The sequence below is a fragment of the Balaenoptera physalus genome (genome assembly GCF_965194825.1).
Source record: "Balaenoptera physalus genome assembly, chromosome: 2".
NCBI classification, from domain to species: Eukaryota; Metazoa; Chordata; class Mammalia; order Artiodactyla; family Balaenopteridae; genus Balaenoptera; species Balaenoptera physalus.
Window position 1 is genome coordinate 14,866,777 of NC_138883.1, and position 18,021 is coordinate 14,884,797.

The window sequence follows — 18,021 nt, forward strand, 5'->3', positions numbered from 1 at the left end:
TGTAAATACTGTCTCAGTGGCTAATGCTGCCTCTTAAATTTTCAAATCTTCTAAGAATGTGTTGTAATAATAATAATAATAATAATAAAAAACCATAGCATCATTTTTATGTTACTGCTCAGACCTCGATTTTGTCTTGTGTGTTCCCAAGCCAAAGGCTGTGATACTCCCCTATTTCAGGGACAGAGGGAATCTCAGATATGTCTGTATTTGTTTTTCCCAAAAGAGTTAAGACAATATTACAGTATGCTTTCTGTTTTTCAGCAAAGCTTAAGTACCTACACGTTCTGATTGTGATCAGTTTAACTGTTGAGAGTCTACACGGTACAAGTATACTTTGCTTTATTGTGCTTTGCAAATATTGTGTTTTTTACAAATTGAAGGTCTGTGGCAACCCTGCATCAAGCAGTTTTATTGACACAGTTGTTTCCAATAGCATTTGCTCACTTCATGTCTCTGTGTTTTGGTAATTCTTGCAATACTTCAGACTTTGTCATTATTATTATATATGTTACGATGATCGGTGAACAGTAATCTTTGATGTTATTCCTCCGACTTGCTGAAGGCCCAGATGATGGTTAGCATTTTTTAGCAATAAAGTATTTTTTAGTTAACATATTGCATACTTAATAGAAAACAGTAGAATGTAAACATAACTTTTATCTGCATTGGGAGACCAAAAAATTCTTGTGACTTAGCTTTATTGCGATATCTGCTTTATTGCGGTGGTCTGGAACCGAACCCGCAGTATCTCTGTCTGCCTATAAATATTTCTGAAGGACTTTCTTCACTCCTATAGTCATTGATACCAGGCTTTGAAGTATCAGTAGTGTGGCTTATATTCATACCCTACATCAGGTGTTCTGCTCTTTTTATCTCAGTGATAGTGCAAGAACGTACACACCCTTAGTTTTGGGGTCACATCACAGTATAAAATTAAGTTGTGGGAGTGTCTGCGTGTGTCTCTTACGTGACTTAGCATATTTTTTCTGTCCTAATTTGTCCTCATCCTCCCCTCTTGTCTTAATTAAAAAGTACTTGCTTCCTTGTTCGGAACAAGGTAATTTTGTATTCGGGACTGTTATTTTGGCGATACCAGCAGAGTGCCACAAATCACACAGGCCTCCAGTTTGCACTTGGTGCGTTTATGCAGGAACCAACTAGAGTCATGGAATTTCGGAGCTGGAAGGTTTCCTAGACACCCAGCTGGCCACCCCCTCAGTGAGCAGACAGGTAAGCTGGGCCCAGGGAGTCCAGGATCTCTGGGTCACAGGGCAGATTGGTGGCAAAAGCAGCCCTCCCCAGGCCAGTCCAGCTCTCCTTTTCTGCCATCCTTTCAAATTGGAGTAAACTCCCCTTCTCCTCCTGGTATGCTCAGAGGTATGGAAAGGAAGGAAAGAAATCCCAAAGGGTGCATCGCATAATCAAAAGCAGTAATATAAAATGGATTCTCCTTTCTTATCACACTGGCACCAGTCCTGGCGTCGAATCCCAGCTTTTCTTTCTTTTTTTTCTAAATTTATTTTATTGTAGTACAGTTGATTTACAATGTTGTATTAATTTCTGCTGTACAGCAAAGTGATTCAGTTATATATATTATATATATATATATATACACACACACACACACATTCTTTTTCATATTCTTTTCCATTATGGTTTATCACAGGATATTGAATATGGCTCCCTGTGCTATACAGTAGGACCTTGTTGTTTATCCATCCTATATATAATAGTTTGCATCTGCTAATCCCAAGCTCCCAATCCATCCCTCCCCCACCCCACCCCCTTGGCAACCACAAGTCTGTTCTCTATGTCTGTGAGTCTGTTTCTGTTTCATAGATAAATTCATTTGTGTCATATTTTAGATTCCACATAGAAGTGATAGCATATTTCTCTGTCTGACTTACTTCACTGAATATGATAATCTCTAGGTCCATCCATGTTGCTCCAAAAGGCATTATTTCATTCTTTTTTATGGCTGAGTAATATTCCATTGTATACAGGTATCACGTCTTCTTTATCCATTCGTCTGTTGATGGACGTTCAGGTTGTTTCCATGTCTTGGCTATTGTGAATAGTGCTGCTATGAACATAGGGGTGCATGTATCATTTTGAATTAAGAGTTTCCTCCGGATATATGCCCAGGAGTGGGATTGCTGGATTGTATGGTAGTTCTATTTTCAGTTTTTAAGGAACCTCCATACTGTTTTCCATAGTGGCTGCACCAATTTACGTTCCCACCAGCAGTGTAGGAGGGTTCCCTTTTCTCTACATCCTCTCCAACATTTGTGATTTGTAGACTTTTTAATGATGGCCATTCTGACCAGTGTGAGGTGGTACCTCATTGTAGTTTTGATTTGCATTCCTCTAATAATTAGCGATGTTGAGAATCCCAGCTTTTTTACCCACTAGCAGTATTGTATCTTTTCAAGTCTCAGTTCCTCCATCTGTGAAATGGGAAGTAAGACCCACCAGGCCAGGTCACGGGGAAGATTTACATGGGGTCACCTCAATGCCTGGCATACAGTAAGCACTCCGTAATTAGAAACGACTATGACCATGACGGCTTGGTGGGTTTCCTTAGGTGCAATTAGAAATTGCACGCCCCACCCCAATAAAAATTTAAAACAAACAATAAACAACAACAAAAAAGAAACAATACTTCAGCCTTCAGTCCAGGGTCCTGATTCCCCCTCAAGGGATACACATAACAATAACTTTGAGCGGTTTTGCAACTTAAACCCCCCACCAGGTGGGAGAAGTTAACTGTCTGCTGCCCACAGGCATGTGGACCCCAGACTGGTTGGAACCAGAAGGTTGATGATGCCGACTCCCACTTACCTCCCCACCAACCCATCAGAAGAATGTCCACGAGCTGATCACGCCCTCTTTGAACCATTACCATAAAACTCCTCACTAACTCCTCCAGGTCAGAACGTGCAGTTCTGAGGGCATGAGCCGGCTGTGGCACCGTTTGCCTGGCAAAGCAATAAAGCTCTTCTTTTCTACTCCCCCCACCCACCGCCAAAAAAGAAAGAAAGAAGTTGCATGGCCCTGGGTTTGAATCCAGCACACTGCTTCTGTGTATGGCCCAGACTGAGGCTGACCCCAAGATACATACATATGTGAGGATTGAGAGGGCATCTACTAAAATTTTCATTGTAGTTACTTTGAGCCATGGGATCATGGGTAGTTTTTTTATTCACTTTCTACTGGCTGCAATAAGGTTGTGTTGGTTAGACAACTAAAGTATATAAAAGAATAAAATAAATTTTACAACTGCTAGTTTATGTTCGTGAGGTGATTGTTAGTGGCTAGTTTACATCTTCAAAGATCGAGCAGTGTTTGCAATAATGTAAAATGGCAGAGTGTTTAAGGCATTCTGGGCTGCTTAAATCTTAGAGAATAGGGAAGCTTTAGATCTTATCCCCTCCTTGTGCCTAGTATATGTACCTGAGACTTCTTTCCTTTTTAATAAACATGATCCATAACCTCACATTGTTATGTGAGAGAAATAACAGCTAACAGAATGACAAAAACAGGTCTCGTTGCCCATACACGTGAGACCCGGGGCAAAGCTGGAGTGCACCCAGACCATGCCAGCCAGGAGACCTTTGGCTGGTCCACCCTTTTGGTGCAGATGGGCAGAGTTAGGGCTGAGAAGGACCAGGAGCCCCTCTGTATTTTAACAGTACATGGCAATCACCACAAGCACAGGGGAGGTCTTCCCTGCAGCCCAGAGCTCTGGTCCAGGCTGCCCCACGGGCTGAGCCCCCCGAGATTCTTGGCCACATCAGAAGTACTCCTGGCTCTGTGCTCGGGAGAACAGAGTCTCTAACCGATACAGGAAAGCACTTCAGAGGCAGATAATAATCTTTTTGATCACTTTGGAGAACAGGTAGTATTTGGGTAGTTAGTTCAGTTAAAAGCATGAAGGAGGGTGATGTGGGGACGTCGGGGGCAGGCTGTTTGCTGTATCCAGGACTTTTAAAAATTATTACATGTTTTTAAACAACTGGAATAATGTTCCGGTCTTCTAAATGATCTGTTCTTGTTGTCTGATACACAGTGCCACAGACTTCCAGGATCTATTACTTGTCTGTAATTTTGCAGACCAACCTGGTACATTTCCATGAGGACCAGAAATTCCATGTGTGGATCTGCTCAATGGGATTGAGAGACAGTAGGTTCAGAATTGAACCTCAGGATTCCCCATTTTGAATGTGTATAGCTGTTGAAAATATTCATAATCTTAAAACATATTTAATATGCAGTTTAGAAAATGTTTGCAGGTGTTCGGGACAACTGGGGCCATAGGAAGGTTTCTGTTGGGGGTAGTGACCCCAAAGCCAAAAGGTTTCCTCGGAGCCCTAGTCTCTACTTTCGGTGCTTGTTACCATCTGCTTTAGGGCTGTTGTGTTGAAAACGGCTGCATGTCAATGACTATGTTTAATTAGTTTGTCTAACATATCCTACCTTGTTCCAAAAAGAATTTGCAATAGCTTACGAAAATGCAGTGTAACTAGAATTTTTTTAAAAGACATGCAGCAATCAAAATAAAGGGAAAAGAAGGGTAGGATACCCAAGGTAGAGTTAGGAGATAACATTAATATATAAAATTAATATCCTAGGTTCTATGTATTGGTTTAAAGGATAGAGTGGTCAGTCATGAATGTGGCTCTGAGCTTCCCGGTAGCCAAGGCAACGAGAGAAACATAATCACTTGTATGGTTTAAATGTTCAGATTAAAATCAACTTGTTACCAAAGAGGAATGCAGAGGTCCCTGGTACTAATTTGTCCTTTAGATCCTCAGAGAGAGTGAGAGAAATCCTTAGTTATGTAGCAAGATGCATCCTGAAGATTATGCTTAGTTTCATGGGCAGTTTTCTGTAACATCTCTTCAGGCAGGGCAATGGCAACGAGGCGTTTAGAAGCCAGTTCTTCAGGGATAGCCCAGGGATGTTGCCGTCTTTAGGCTGGGGTAGGGCCATGGAATCTGTACTTTTAAAAGCTTCCAGGTGATGCTGATGTTCAGACAGACTTGACAGCTTCTGTTTTAGGTAGTGAGAAAAATGTAACTAAACCAGGTAAGTGTCCAGAGCTAGAAGTACTGGGTTGATGAGTTGCTAGTGACCAATCACATGAGAGGCCCAAACTCACCTGCGGGAGTAAGTCTAGAGAGGAAGGAGGGGAGAGTGAAGGAGCCTGAAGGGACACAGGGAGGGGAGAACGGGATGCATTCCCATGGCAGACCTCTTTTCATATTTTCTCCACCCCTTTCCGAAGTAGAGTTTAGAAGGGAAGCGATACAGATTGGGAAGGTATACTGTAATGTGAATAAAGACGTTTGAAGGTAAAGCACATTGAATATATCTTTAAATTGGATCACTTTAATTATTAGTTATATTTATCATTATTGAATATGAATTCTTTAAATTAGAAAATATAATAAGGTTTAGAAAATATTTACCAGTAAACAGGGCTCCAGTGGTACTGGCTTTGTCACAGGGGCTGCCACTTACTAACCTTGCCTCTTATGTGCTCGGCACCGAGCTTGGGCCATACCTGCTTCCCCTCGCTAGACCTCACCGTAGCCCTGTGAGGAAGAGGCATTGTCGTCATCTCCCAGTCACTGGCGAGCAACTAAGGAAGGAAATGGAGGAACTGGGATCTGCTCCAAATTTGCCCATTCCAGGAGAATCCAGAAACTTGGCGCTCCATTTGTGGTTAAGTTTTCTTTTTTCTTTTCCTTCCTCCTCCTTCTCCTTCTCCTCCCCCTCCCCTCGCTTCCCCCGACCCCCTTGCTGAAATAAGGTCAAACATGAAATCAGAAGTGTCTGGTTGAACTAAGGGGTTAGGGGCCAAGAGTCCCCTGCCTCAGCCTCTCTCACAACCCCAGTGTCACCCCCTCAGGAAGGCCATGGAGCGCCACTGGGCCAGGATCTCACTGCCATCCCAAGCCATGGCCTGCAGCGCTTTTGTAATGTGACTCTAAGCCCCATTTGTCATGGCTCTAGTGCGTGTGTGTGTGTGTGTGTGTGTGTGTGTGTGTGTGTTCAAAGACATTCCAATTTTCAGCCAAAGGACAGATGGTTATTTCCTATTTCATTCTTTATGAACTCTTGTTTACTTTTACAAATTAGAAAAATAAATAGACAGATACAGAGTCTCTATTATGGTATTAGGATATGATGCCCAAAGTTTGGTACAAGTGCACACACCACTGTCTTTTCATCTGTGTGTTCTGAAGAAACCCTGCCCCTTGGAGAGTTCTCACTGGTCCCCCAAGCTGTGCACTTCGTGTAACGCTGAGGTTAAAATCGGCCGAAGACCTGTGACCAGAGAGCATCTCACACCAGGGCCGCAAACGGAAATCAGCTCCAGCGTTTCAAACTTTCTGTGGTGAAAATTCAACCTGGTGGGGAAGCCCAGAGGGGATTTTGAGAGATTTTCTCATCTAGCCTCCTCCCCCAGAATCAGATTATGCACAAATTGGTACTTACAGGTGGTAATTAGTTCTGTTCTTAAAAGATTTCTCTAGAGGATAATTTTACTACTTTCTTCAATAGTACGTTTCAGCCTGAATTTCTGGAAGGAACTTCTTCCCACTCTTTAATTTGAAATTCTCTTCTTAACGGTTTAAATATAATTTCCTTCTGTGCTCTGTGAAGAAGAAAACAAATAACAAAACAACAAAATGGGTTGGTCCCCTGCATCTTATTATAACACCTTGGAAGTGTTGCCCTCACCATCAACACCCATCGACCCTGTGGGACTCAGCCTCTAGCAGTAAGGTGGGTGTGTATCCTTACGTGTCCGTGTGCCCATGAGTCAGCAGAGGAATTGATGATGGTGATTAATGGGAACCTCCAGCCCCTGCCCCAGTTACCCCCACCGCATACCTGCAGGGTGGGTGGCTAAGGAGGGCTTCATTTTCCAACTAAACAGTGGGGTTTTTCTCTGCTCAAAGATAACTGATTTATATTGGTTTATACAGGGATCAAACCTTTGGCCTCAGTGGTTAACCCCGTGTGTCTTCCTACTCACCTAACCTGCTACTCGCACAGAAAACAATCTGGTTTTCAGATTGACCAGGTCTTAAATGAATAACTCGAGGAGTCTAAACTACACTGCTTTTTATAGGTCCTGATTCTTTGAAGATTCACAGAGGTCCCACCTGCTCAGGCTTCTGTTGGCAGGATATCAACTGTGGCCTCATCGCCAGGTTTTCCCTGAATAATGAATGAGGCAGTGTCGAGCAAGTCAGAAATAGAAATCAATAAAGCTAAATTCCACCAAGAAGAGGCAGCCCGGCAGTGGACTGATAGAGAACACTGAGGCCATTGGGTGCCACACACAGTAATGCATAGCCTCGCACTCTCGCGAATTGGGGAAAGAAAAAACAAAAGGCTCGTGACTTGGGAAGAGTCGTAAGGGATCAGAACTTGGGATATACCTTGCTCAGTGGGAATGAGGAAATGTGAGCAGACTATCCGGAGCTCAGCTTCTTTCCTGCCGATAGAGCAGCAGCTTGGTGCACAAATCTCCTGGGAGCCAAGCGCCAGACATCTTCATAAATCCCATGTGTGCAGCTGTGTGACCAAAATAGACCCACACACAGCCTGTTTGTCCTGGCCGCGTGGAACGTGGCAAGACCGCGAGGTCTGCAGAGACATCCTTGATCCCTGCCCCTGCTTCCCTTGGTGCTGAGCTGCCCATCAACCGTCTGCTCAGGTGCAGCCCCCCGCCCCACCCCAGGAGGGGCACACAAAAACAGGCTTGGATCACAGGAGGCGTTGTCTTGCTGACGGACTGATTTTAGTTTGAGGGAGATTGAAACTCATGGTGTGGAGAGCCTTTTTTCAATGCCAGTTCCATGAAAGACTACTCGATCTCCCCTTTGAAAATGATAGCAGGCATCCTTTGGGAGGATGTGAGAATGGCTGGCAGGAAGGGCAGGGCTGTGCCAGCTAATTTTACTTAGTTGGCTGGCAGGTAACCAGACTGAATCCTTTTATTAAAGGCATATCAGGTGTGCCCGTTGGATAAGTGTTCAGACACACAGACACACACACACACCCTTCAGACTCCTTGTGAATCTCCATCACCCATGGACAGGGGTTTTGTGCCTTAGGTGCGTTGGAACATTAACCCAAAAAAGCATGAGAACCACTTGGTATGGTTTTAGAATGTGTAGGGAGGGCTTACTATGCAGAAGGCACTGATGGAATCTCACTGATGGATTCTTGAGGACCTTGATGAGGGTCCTGTTCCCTGAAGATCCCAGTTTGCTGACGTCTGAGTCTGGACACCAGGCCTTACGAATGGTTCTGTTCGAATCCTGTTTAGAATATTCTGCAGGGTGCTTTGAAAAGAGCGTTGGACCAGGAGCAAGGACTTCTGATTTGATCTTTGCACCACTCCTTCCAGGCAGATGTGTAGAGTTTGTGTTCAACTCTGTGCCTCATCCGGACGGGAGTGTTGGGTGGCAACATTTCCTAAGGTCCCATCTAGCCTCTGTTTACAGGAATAGACTTTTGCCATAGGACTTTTTGTACTTAATTTTTCTGGCCCTTCCCGTGCTCAGTGCTGTGTCTGACCTGGAGTGAGTCGATGCTTGGTGAATGAGTGAATGAGTAGATGAATGAATGAACGCAGACCAGCAGTACTCATCTGAGTAGACAGCCTGTGCCTGATATAAATATGGAGAGCTCAGTCTCCTTGGGTTTGACTTGAGTCCACACAGCTGGAGATTTGGGCACCACTTGAAACCGTGCATTTGTAGAAAGGAGACCAGAAAGTGGCAACGTGGGCAGGTGGCTTGTGGAGACAGAAGTGTTGGCATGACTGTGTGAATTTCTCCAAAGACACTGAACAACGCACTGTGCCCTTAGCCTTCTGTGCCTTCATCAGGAGAAGGATTCGTTGGCACAGAGTCACGCACTCCCTGTGTGCGGGGTAGGGGGGTGGGATGCTGGGGGAGAACTTGATGGACGGGCCCCTGGCCTCTGGGAACCTAGCCTCCAGGACAGTTCACTGCACAGATGCACCGTGTTCAGGAAATCCAAGTGGAGGAATAAAAAAAGCTCTAAATCGATATAGGAGTGTCATTAAAGCACTTAGCTCTCCCGCAGATCCCCGCTAAGTGCCTCTAATGCACTGTGTGTGTGGGGGGGGGTGGATCAACAGAAGGTCCACTTCGGGCCGCAGCCGGGAGGGTGTGGCCAAAGAAGGTGGCCTTGAGGGCTCTGGGTCTGAGGAGGTGAGAAGGACGAGAAGCTCTGCTGGGGCCTCTTGGGAAGAGACGTATGTTCAGAAGCACAATTTGTAAATGACCCCACCCAGCGGAGGGCACAGACTGATGGGCCTGGGAGGGGTGGCCGGAGGGCAGATCTGGCACACAGATGGGTTTTGTTTGTCAGACAGAGTGACTTTGAACATACAAATTCATTGCCAATGCTTAAAATTAGGAGTTTTCACAGCAGTGTTCAGATTTCTGGCTTCTCTTGACAACTTGGAGATACGGCAGCACGGGCCCACCCTGCCTCGGCCCAGGAGCTGGCTGGACCTGAGTGGCCGTGCGCCGTGATGTCCGGGTTCATGGTTCTTAGCACCATACACCCCGCTTCACTCGGGCTCTTGCCTCTGAGTCACTGGTTAGAGAGCAAGCTTCCCAGTTCTACTGGGGAAATAGACCAGGCTTGGGCAATTAACGCAGCCCTGCTGAAGGTAGGATAGGACGGTGGTGATGGCCGCTGAAACATTTGGAACTAACTGCTCGCTATGTGTGGACTCTCTTCTAAGCGTTGTGCTGGCTTTAATTCACTCATCCCCATGAAAACCCATGCAGGCAGGTACTGTTATGACCTGTTTTGACAGATGGCGAGACCAGAGCACAAGTTTCATAATTGGAATTAGCTGCTCAGGTGCATGCAGTTCTTCTGTGACAAAGCTGGGATTTCCACCCAAACAAGCTGGGTCCTGGGTCCGCTCTTGACGGATGAAGAAAATTGACCATCATTGAGTCTGGTGTGGGTGCCCAGGGCTTTGTGTGGCCCATTGCCGTAGAGTCTTGCACAGCCTCTGGGACACATACAGATGAGGGAATGGAGACTTGGAGAGGATAAGGGACTTCCTCAGGGATATAGCTGGAGTATTGAAAGGACTGGAGAATGAGGAAATCCTAGAGGATTTCAAGAAGGCAGTGAGGGACTCAGAAAACACCATGATGGCTAATGAGAGGGAACAGAGAAACTGGAAAGAGGGAAGAGGAGGCAGAAGATTTATAAGGAAGGATCTTGACAGACATGTCTGTTTATCCTTCATTTGGAACAAGGTTGAATTGCGGTTCCCTTCTGGTAATTTGGCATGTTTCTGGGTGCTCCGGCCCAAAGGCATTAGCTCCCACCAGCCAGACTTTTTTTACCTTAAGAAACGACCCTGGGAGTGAAATAAGATCTGATCTTGTCTGTGCTCTCAGTTGAGATTTCTGCCGCCCAGTCTGTTTCATGGGAAAGAACCATTTGATCTCCCCCGTGGACAGCATTTCAGGGCCAACAGGAGGGACCAGGCCTAATGCAGTGATGAAAACTGGAACCGTCTCTCCACCCCGAGGCAGCACAAACATGTAGCAGCCCTGGGCAGCGCTCCCTGGGGAGCTCCTTGGATTCACTCTTCCAGAACCTTCAAGCCCTAGCGTGAATGTCAGGTTCCTGCCGCAGGCCCTTTTCCACGATGGCCATGAACCCTTCCGAGAGTAAGGCTAGAGGATACCTGCACACACACGCGTGCGCCCTCCGTTTTTGGTCCCCCCAGGCCTGGGCCATCTCGCGTTATGCCTCGATGAGCACTGACAAGCGGGGCAGCAGCGAAGCCATTTATAGCTGAACTGTGGCGACCCAGGTGCCCGACGCACTGCGGCACGCTCTTCTCACTGGCACGGCCCACCAAGACCCATGCGGAGACAAGACACAGACACTCAGTGCCCTTGACAGCCCCCTTCCAAGCTCTGCCTGACCTTGTCGCCCGTCTCTCCATAAAATGACTGCCCTCGTCAGGTAAATCAGGTGGTTTCCACAGTCCTAAACCTCCCCACGCTTTGGGGCAATACATTCACTGCTGTATTTTCCATTTCTTTAATGGAAAACCTCTGCAAATCTTATATTCTGTTCATGCTGTATCTGTGTATTTAGTCACGTAACAGTGTTTTTGTTTACTTTTAACTCTCCCTAAAGTTGCATGTAAAATGGAGGCTCAGGTAAAATGTATCCTTTTCATCTTGGCTTTTCAAATACCATCACTCGTCAGGGGCGGAGTGTGGGTGGTAGCAGATGACCCAGTTTGAAAAGCTCATGTAATAAAAGTAATCCTAGGCTCGGTAGCCTGGGTTTGGCTTGTAGTTCACCTGGTTATTAGCTGAGTGTCCTTTGTCAAGTTGCTTAACCTCCATTTCCTCATCTGCTAAGTGGGTATAAGGATCACTACTTTGTGAGGTTGTTACAAAGAGTAAAGGAGACGATTCAAATGACTAAGTGTGTAAATGACGCCTAGTAGACACTCAGTAAATGGTTGCCGTTCAACATACAGTGCTTCCAAAGGACTTTTCCCCGACACGTTCAGCCAAACCTGTCTGACTTCTTAGCTAGTGTGTCACAAAGCTGCTTTATGCCTTTGAGTTGTTTTATGACTTCTGTCCCCTCGTTTGTAAATGCTTCAAGGTCAAAGGCCATATATTCAGACGACTTCATGCTTCTCATAGCATATCAGTAGTATTCTGTAGGTATGTTCTATTATTTGTGCCTAGAAATGATTTTATGGATTGAAAATAGAACATTCTATTAGAACACAAAGAAAATAACTTGAAAGTGAAGAAACATTTCATAAAGGACATGGCAGTTGGGTGGGGTCTTTATATAGAAGGACAGCAGGGCATCTTAAGTGTTTGGTTAGCTCAAGTCAGCCCCCTCTATCCTACTAAACTAACAAGGTGCACCTACCTCCTCCCACATTAAATATCATTATATATAAACTATGCTCTTGACTGGTTAGTATAATGTTATTTTTAGAGACGTTTAAGTGAGTTTTTTTTTTTTTTTTCTTTAAATTTACAAGGTGCTTTTGCAGTGAGTTTGCTTTTCAGGTCTCATTTTTGTAGGCCTTGGAAAGCTTGGGGACCCCAAAAGCGTGAGAATTAGGGGACCTGATGGATCAGACAACTAAGAAAAGGATCCCAGGCAGAAGGGGTAGTTTTGTGAGTGAGGTTGGATGGCCTAGGACATATTCCGGGACCGTGCCTTCATCAGGTGTGACGGGGCTGCAGGAAGCATCTGGGAAGTGGAGAATATAGTGGGAAGAAGATCAGAGGTTAGAGAAGAAGGAGGTGGTGCGTTCTAAGGAGGTTCTCAAGTAGGGGCGCTTAGTTAGGAAAAATATAAATCTAGCCCTTTCAAAGCCTAATTTTATTTTTTTAGGTAGTCCTCAGTAAAGATCTTTTGTTTTTTTCTTTCAGTTAGCAGGATGGGACATATATGAGTTTGGGGACGGCAAGGACACTTTCGTCTTGACTGTGCCGTTCCCTATGGGCCTGGCAGAGTAACCTGACTTCTTGGGGTCCAGTTCCTCACCTGCAGAATGTGAGCATTGGTCTAGGAGACATCGAAGGCTGTTTTACATCGTAACTAACAGATGTCTTTGTGGATTCTCTCAAAGGTGTCTCATTGCTAACCATCACACAGTACACCGGAGTTAGTTATACATTTATATCTTTTAAATCAGTCCTGCTCAGTTGCATTAGTCCAGTGGACTGGAGGAGTCGACTCACTTTTTCTATAAAGAGCAGATAGTAAATATTGTAAACTCTGCAGATCACACAGTTGGGTTTTACAGCTTCTAAACTCTGGCTGTGTCCTGTAAAAGTTTTATTTACGGACACTGAAATTTGAATTTCATATAATATTCATGTCACAAAATATTCATTTTTTTTTCAATAATTAAAAAATATATAAGCCATCGTCAGCTCATAGGGCATCCATACAGAAACAGACAAATTTGGCCCATGGGCTGGCTGTAGTTGGCTGACTTCCGAATTCGTCTACCCCTCCTCGGCAGCTGTCGGATTTTATCCAAGTTCCTGCTGTAGCCCCGCACACCTCTGGGCCTTTATGGCGTTGCACCATCGTGTGTTTCTCCCAAGCATCTTATTCAGGGACTGTGAGACCTTTCTCCACAGCCACAGTCCCTGGCGGATAGTAGGCGCTTGCTGAATGCTTTCCCAGTGAATGGTGTAGTAATTGTCCCACTTGCAGGATGACTCTGTCTACATGAAACATTGGGAAATTACTGTTTCATTCCTAGAATGCAGCATCTGTTTGGATAGATCCGTACTGGAAGGTATTTATTGTCTGCATCGCTGAGTGGCTCTCCTAGCATTTCAAAGGCTGCAATGCTTGTAAATAAATTCTCCTTACCTGACAGCCGCTGTTCTAAGAATTACTCAGCTGAGGAGCTCTGTGTCTGTGATTCCAACTAAGTGAAGACGCTGTCAGATGAAAGGGGAAAGGGCTTGGAAAAGGAGGATGGAGCAGTGACAGGGAAGACAGCAACAGAGGCCTTGACCGCTCCAGGTCTTCTATAAATACACCATGTGGGTCCACAGGAATTTCTAGTTACCTTCCTCTCCACCGTGGCAAGCTTTTGAGAATACAGCCCATCTGTTGAGTCCAGACTCCCAAGGGGCTCATTTAAATGAGCCCCTGAAATATTTATTTTATCGCTTGTTTGTAATTTTAAGGCAAGAGCTTTATAATTTCAACTAAGGAATGGTGTTCAGTATTCAAGCAAGGTGGTGTTTGTCCTGGCTTCCACTTTCCCGTGAGAGATGCGAGGCACTTAGGGGAGATGACCGTGCACAGAGCTGTATATCTGGAGGATGTAATGCCAGGAAGCACAAAGAAGAAATTACGACCATTTACTTGTGTATTATTTTCTCAATTTGAAGCACTTGAATTCCAGAGCTCTTAAATCAAGAGGTTGAATTCCTGGCATTTTAAAGTAGACCACTTGAATAAGCTGTTTAAACCATTAGAATGGCTTTTTAAAAAATTCACCGGTTTCTTGGATTATTCGCTCTTGAGATTTACTTAATTGAAGTTTTTGCCTTTTCATTTTACTTCAAACCAAAATGATTTCTACAGTTAAGGAAGTTTTAATTTTATTCCTCTGGGTAGAGTAGATTTCATACTTCAATCAATTCCCCAACAGGTGAAAGCAGGCAGTTTTCCACAACTTTCACATAGCGCGCTGTACATAGATACATGCTTAGGGTTTCAGCTTTGACTTTCTTCCCCATGGGCATCATATCTGTAAATACAACGGTTGCTACATTTTCAAGGTCTTAGGCCCATATCAGCTGAAAGCTGCCTTTGATTAAAACCAGCCATCAGGAAAGGGAGAAGATGGGGATGGGAAAAAATATTAATAATGAAGTTATAAAATTGTTCTAGACACTGATTATAGATCATTTGCTTCTGTTGACGAAAAGCAAAACAATACTAAAATGCAGAAGTGTGGAGGGTAGAACTAAGCTCAGAATCATCTATTTGCATATTTATAAAATGCCTATTGTATGTTAGTGACAGTCTTAGACCCTCAGGAAACCAGCAGTGAATAAGTACTAAGGTCTCTACCCTGTGACATATATATTTTAGTGGGAAGACAGAAAGCACAAATAGAGAAATGAATATGCAGTGTGATCTCAGGTGGGGATACTTGCCATAAAGAAGAATAAAGCAAGGCAAGGGTAGAGTGGTGGTCTTAGGGTGCTATTTTAGGGAAGGTAGCCAGGAAAGGCCTTTCTGAAGAATTGATGTAGGAACCAAAATGATGAGAAGGTACCAGTCATGTCACCATGTAGGAGAAGAGCTTTTTAGGCAGAGGGCAAGTGCAAAGGCCCTGTGGCAGGAACGAACATGGCTTGTTGAAAGAACAACAATATCAATGTGGCAGGAGAGGTATGAACAAGACAAAAGGTGGTAGGAAAGGAATTGGGAGTGGCAAGCAGAGGCCAGATCATCATAAATCATGAAATAGAGACTGGAGTTTTATTCTAATTATGATGAGAAACTGTTGGAGGGTTTTGAGGAGGGGCAAGACTTAATCTGGTACACTTTTTATAAAGATCACCCTGGATATATATGTCAATCCCAATCTCCCAGTTCATCCCACCCCCCTTTCCCCACTTGGTGTCCATACGTTAGTTCTCTACACCTGTGTCTCTATTTCTGCTTTGCAGATAGGTTCATCTGAACCATTTTTCTAGATTCCATGTGAGAACCTTCTTTATAGCACAGGGAAGTCTTCTCAGTACTCTGTGGTGACCTAAATGGGAAGGAAATCCAAAAAAGAGGGGATATATGTATACGTACAGCCGATTCACTTCTCTGTACAGCAGAAACTAACACAACATTGTAAAACAACTATACCCCAATTAAAAAAAAAAGTTAGGGAGTTTGGGATTGACGTGTACACACTGCTGTATTTAAAATGGATAACCAACAAGGACCTACTGTGTAGCACAGGGAACTCTGCAATGTTATGTGGCAGCGTGGATTGGAAGGGAGTTTGGGGGAGAACGGATACATGTATGTGTAAGGCTGAGTCGCTTTGCTGTGCACCTGAAACTATCACAACATTGTTAATCAGCTATACTCCAATATAAAATAAAAAGTTTTTTAAAAAAACTATAGAACAAACAAACAAACAAAAGATCACCCTGGAGAGTGGAGGACAGAATAGCTGGGCAAGTGGCGGGGTCTGCGGAAGTGGAATTCAGTTAAGAGGCTACTGTCATAATCCAGATGAGGATGATGGCAGTTTGACCAGGGTGCTGGTAGTAGAGGCGGTCAGACATGGCTTTTTACCGTAAACTCTTAGCAGAGGCCTTGAACTGTACAACTTTTTCTCTCTCCTTAACATAATTCAAGTCTAAGGTATAAACTTACTGAATTGTCTGTTTAATTGAACCTGGAAGCACGATCTAATTTGACATCTTCTAGTAATTCTTCTCTGGCCTCTCCTAGCTCTCCTGGATTCCATAAAGCTCCACTAATAACCCAGTTCTTTTGGTTTTACTCATCAAAGTTTTCTTAGTTCCCAGGCGTGGATATGAGGGCAAAGAGGTAAAAAGGATATCCTTCAGGTTTGATTACAATAATCATACTTAAGTTCTGTATACACTTTGCAATTTACAGAAGTTATTTTATTTGTATCTCTGTTTTTGCACAGGAGACTCTTGATAAAGGATGGGTGGATGGATGGATGGACAGTTGCGTGGATGGATATTTGATGAGTGGAAGGAAGGAAGGAAATAAAGTCTCTCCTTATATTCTACACCCTGAAATTGGAGGGATGAATTGGGAGAGGAGTTATTATTCATTTAATTTGATTTTCTCAGTAATCCAGATTTGAGCTTTTTCAACCACGTACTGCCTTCTCTTTTCTTCAGCTATGCAGCTCCATTCCCCAAACAACGTAAGAAAAGAGATAGGGACTAAGCCAAGATTCTCCCCACTCTCTCTAATTGCCCTTCATTGGGGCCTTCAGAACACTGAGCATAGGAATATGTGAAACCCACCGTTTCAGGGTAAAGGACCTCAGCCCTGGGGTATGTTCCTCATGGGCTTCTGATCTGCTGTAGTGCAGACACCCAGGCCTGGAGGAAATCATGCCCTGGGAAAGTATATCTTTTAATTTAAAGATGTAAAACAATTAAAATGTGAACAGCAGCTCTCAGTGGCGGCCTCTTACCTTTAGGGTAATGTAATGAGAAAGACTGTTGATATTTTGGGGTTGATGAAAATGTTGACCTTTTTTTGGTAACAGTTTTATTCAGGTGTAATTCACATACCATACAATTCACTGGTTTTTAGTATAGTCACAGAGTTGTGCAATCACCACCACCATTAATTTCAGAATATTCTTATCACCTCAAAAAAAAAAAAAAAGCCCATACCCTTTAGCCATCGCTCCACCACTACACCCCCAAAATGATCATTTTTTAAATCAAATTTGTAAGTCATTGGCCTGCTGGAATTTGCGCTCTGATCCTGAGCGCTCAGAGAGGGCGCCTGTAGGCTTGCAGCAGGCGGAGTGGGTAGGGCAGGTGGGGCTCTGTCCCCTTGCTGCTTACCATGTGTCTCGGGGGACCCCCTTCCCTGCTGGGGTCCTCCAGAGTTTGTGTGTGTGTGTGCACACATGTGTGTTTAACCAGGCCACTTACAGAGCACACATGGGGAAAAGCTCCACTTTTGGGGGAGAAATGTGAATTTTGAAGCATTCTATTATGTCTCTTTTACCTGAAAATTTCTTCTTTCTCACGGAACTGCTTTTCCAAATGAGGGCCCTGGTGGATGAAACAGTCTTCTTTACTTTATTTCACAAGTGATTTATAATCTTGAGGCTGAGGAGCTCCAAATGGGGGAAAAATGTATACCGCAAGAAATATCCAGTTAAAGAGACGGGGATGAGAAAAGCCAAGCTCCTGTTTCTCTCCGTCTTTCTTTTTTTTCCTTCCAGTGCCTTTTTCAAGCCCTAAAAGCACAAAAAATTTTGAAATGAGAAACCTGTAGTGAATATTGTTTCTTGCTTTCAAACAAGAAAACATTTCTGGCCCTGGAGTATTTTATGCCCCAGAACACTTCTTTGATATTTCGAGTTGAAGGGTGAAGATTGTCAGCTCTCAGTCGATAGATCAGTGCAGCATCCTAAAGACGGAAACAGGAAGAACGTGACCGATGCCCACCTGTGTATCTTTTGCATGTGCTTCCAGAAATAGGATGCGTGTTCATTACACTTAATTTTTCCTTTGTATTTATTAGCGTTTTGGTATTCCTTTGCTGCATAAAAACATAAAAAGCCCAGAACTTAGGTTATCCAGTTCCGCTGCGGCTTTGAATTCAAACTAGCTTTGCAACTTTTGAAGCTTCAGTTTGCCCATCTGTGAAATTCATTCAGCAACCCCT

The 18,021-nt window shown here is 44.1% G+C and overlaps 1 protein-coding gene across 6 annotated transcripts in view; it reads left to right on the forward strand.

Annotated features, from left to right (window-relative positions):
- Nucleotides 1–18,021, forward strand: part of FOXN3 (forkhead box N3) — a 406,382-nt gene that overhangs the window by 300,551 nt on the left and 87,810 nt on the right. The window lies entirely within an intron of this gene.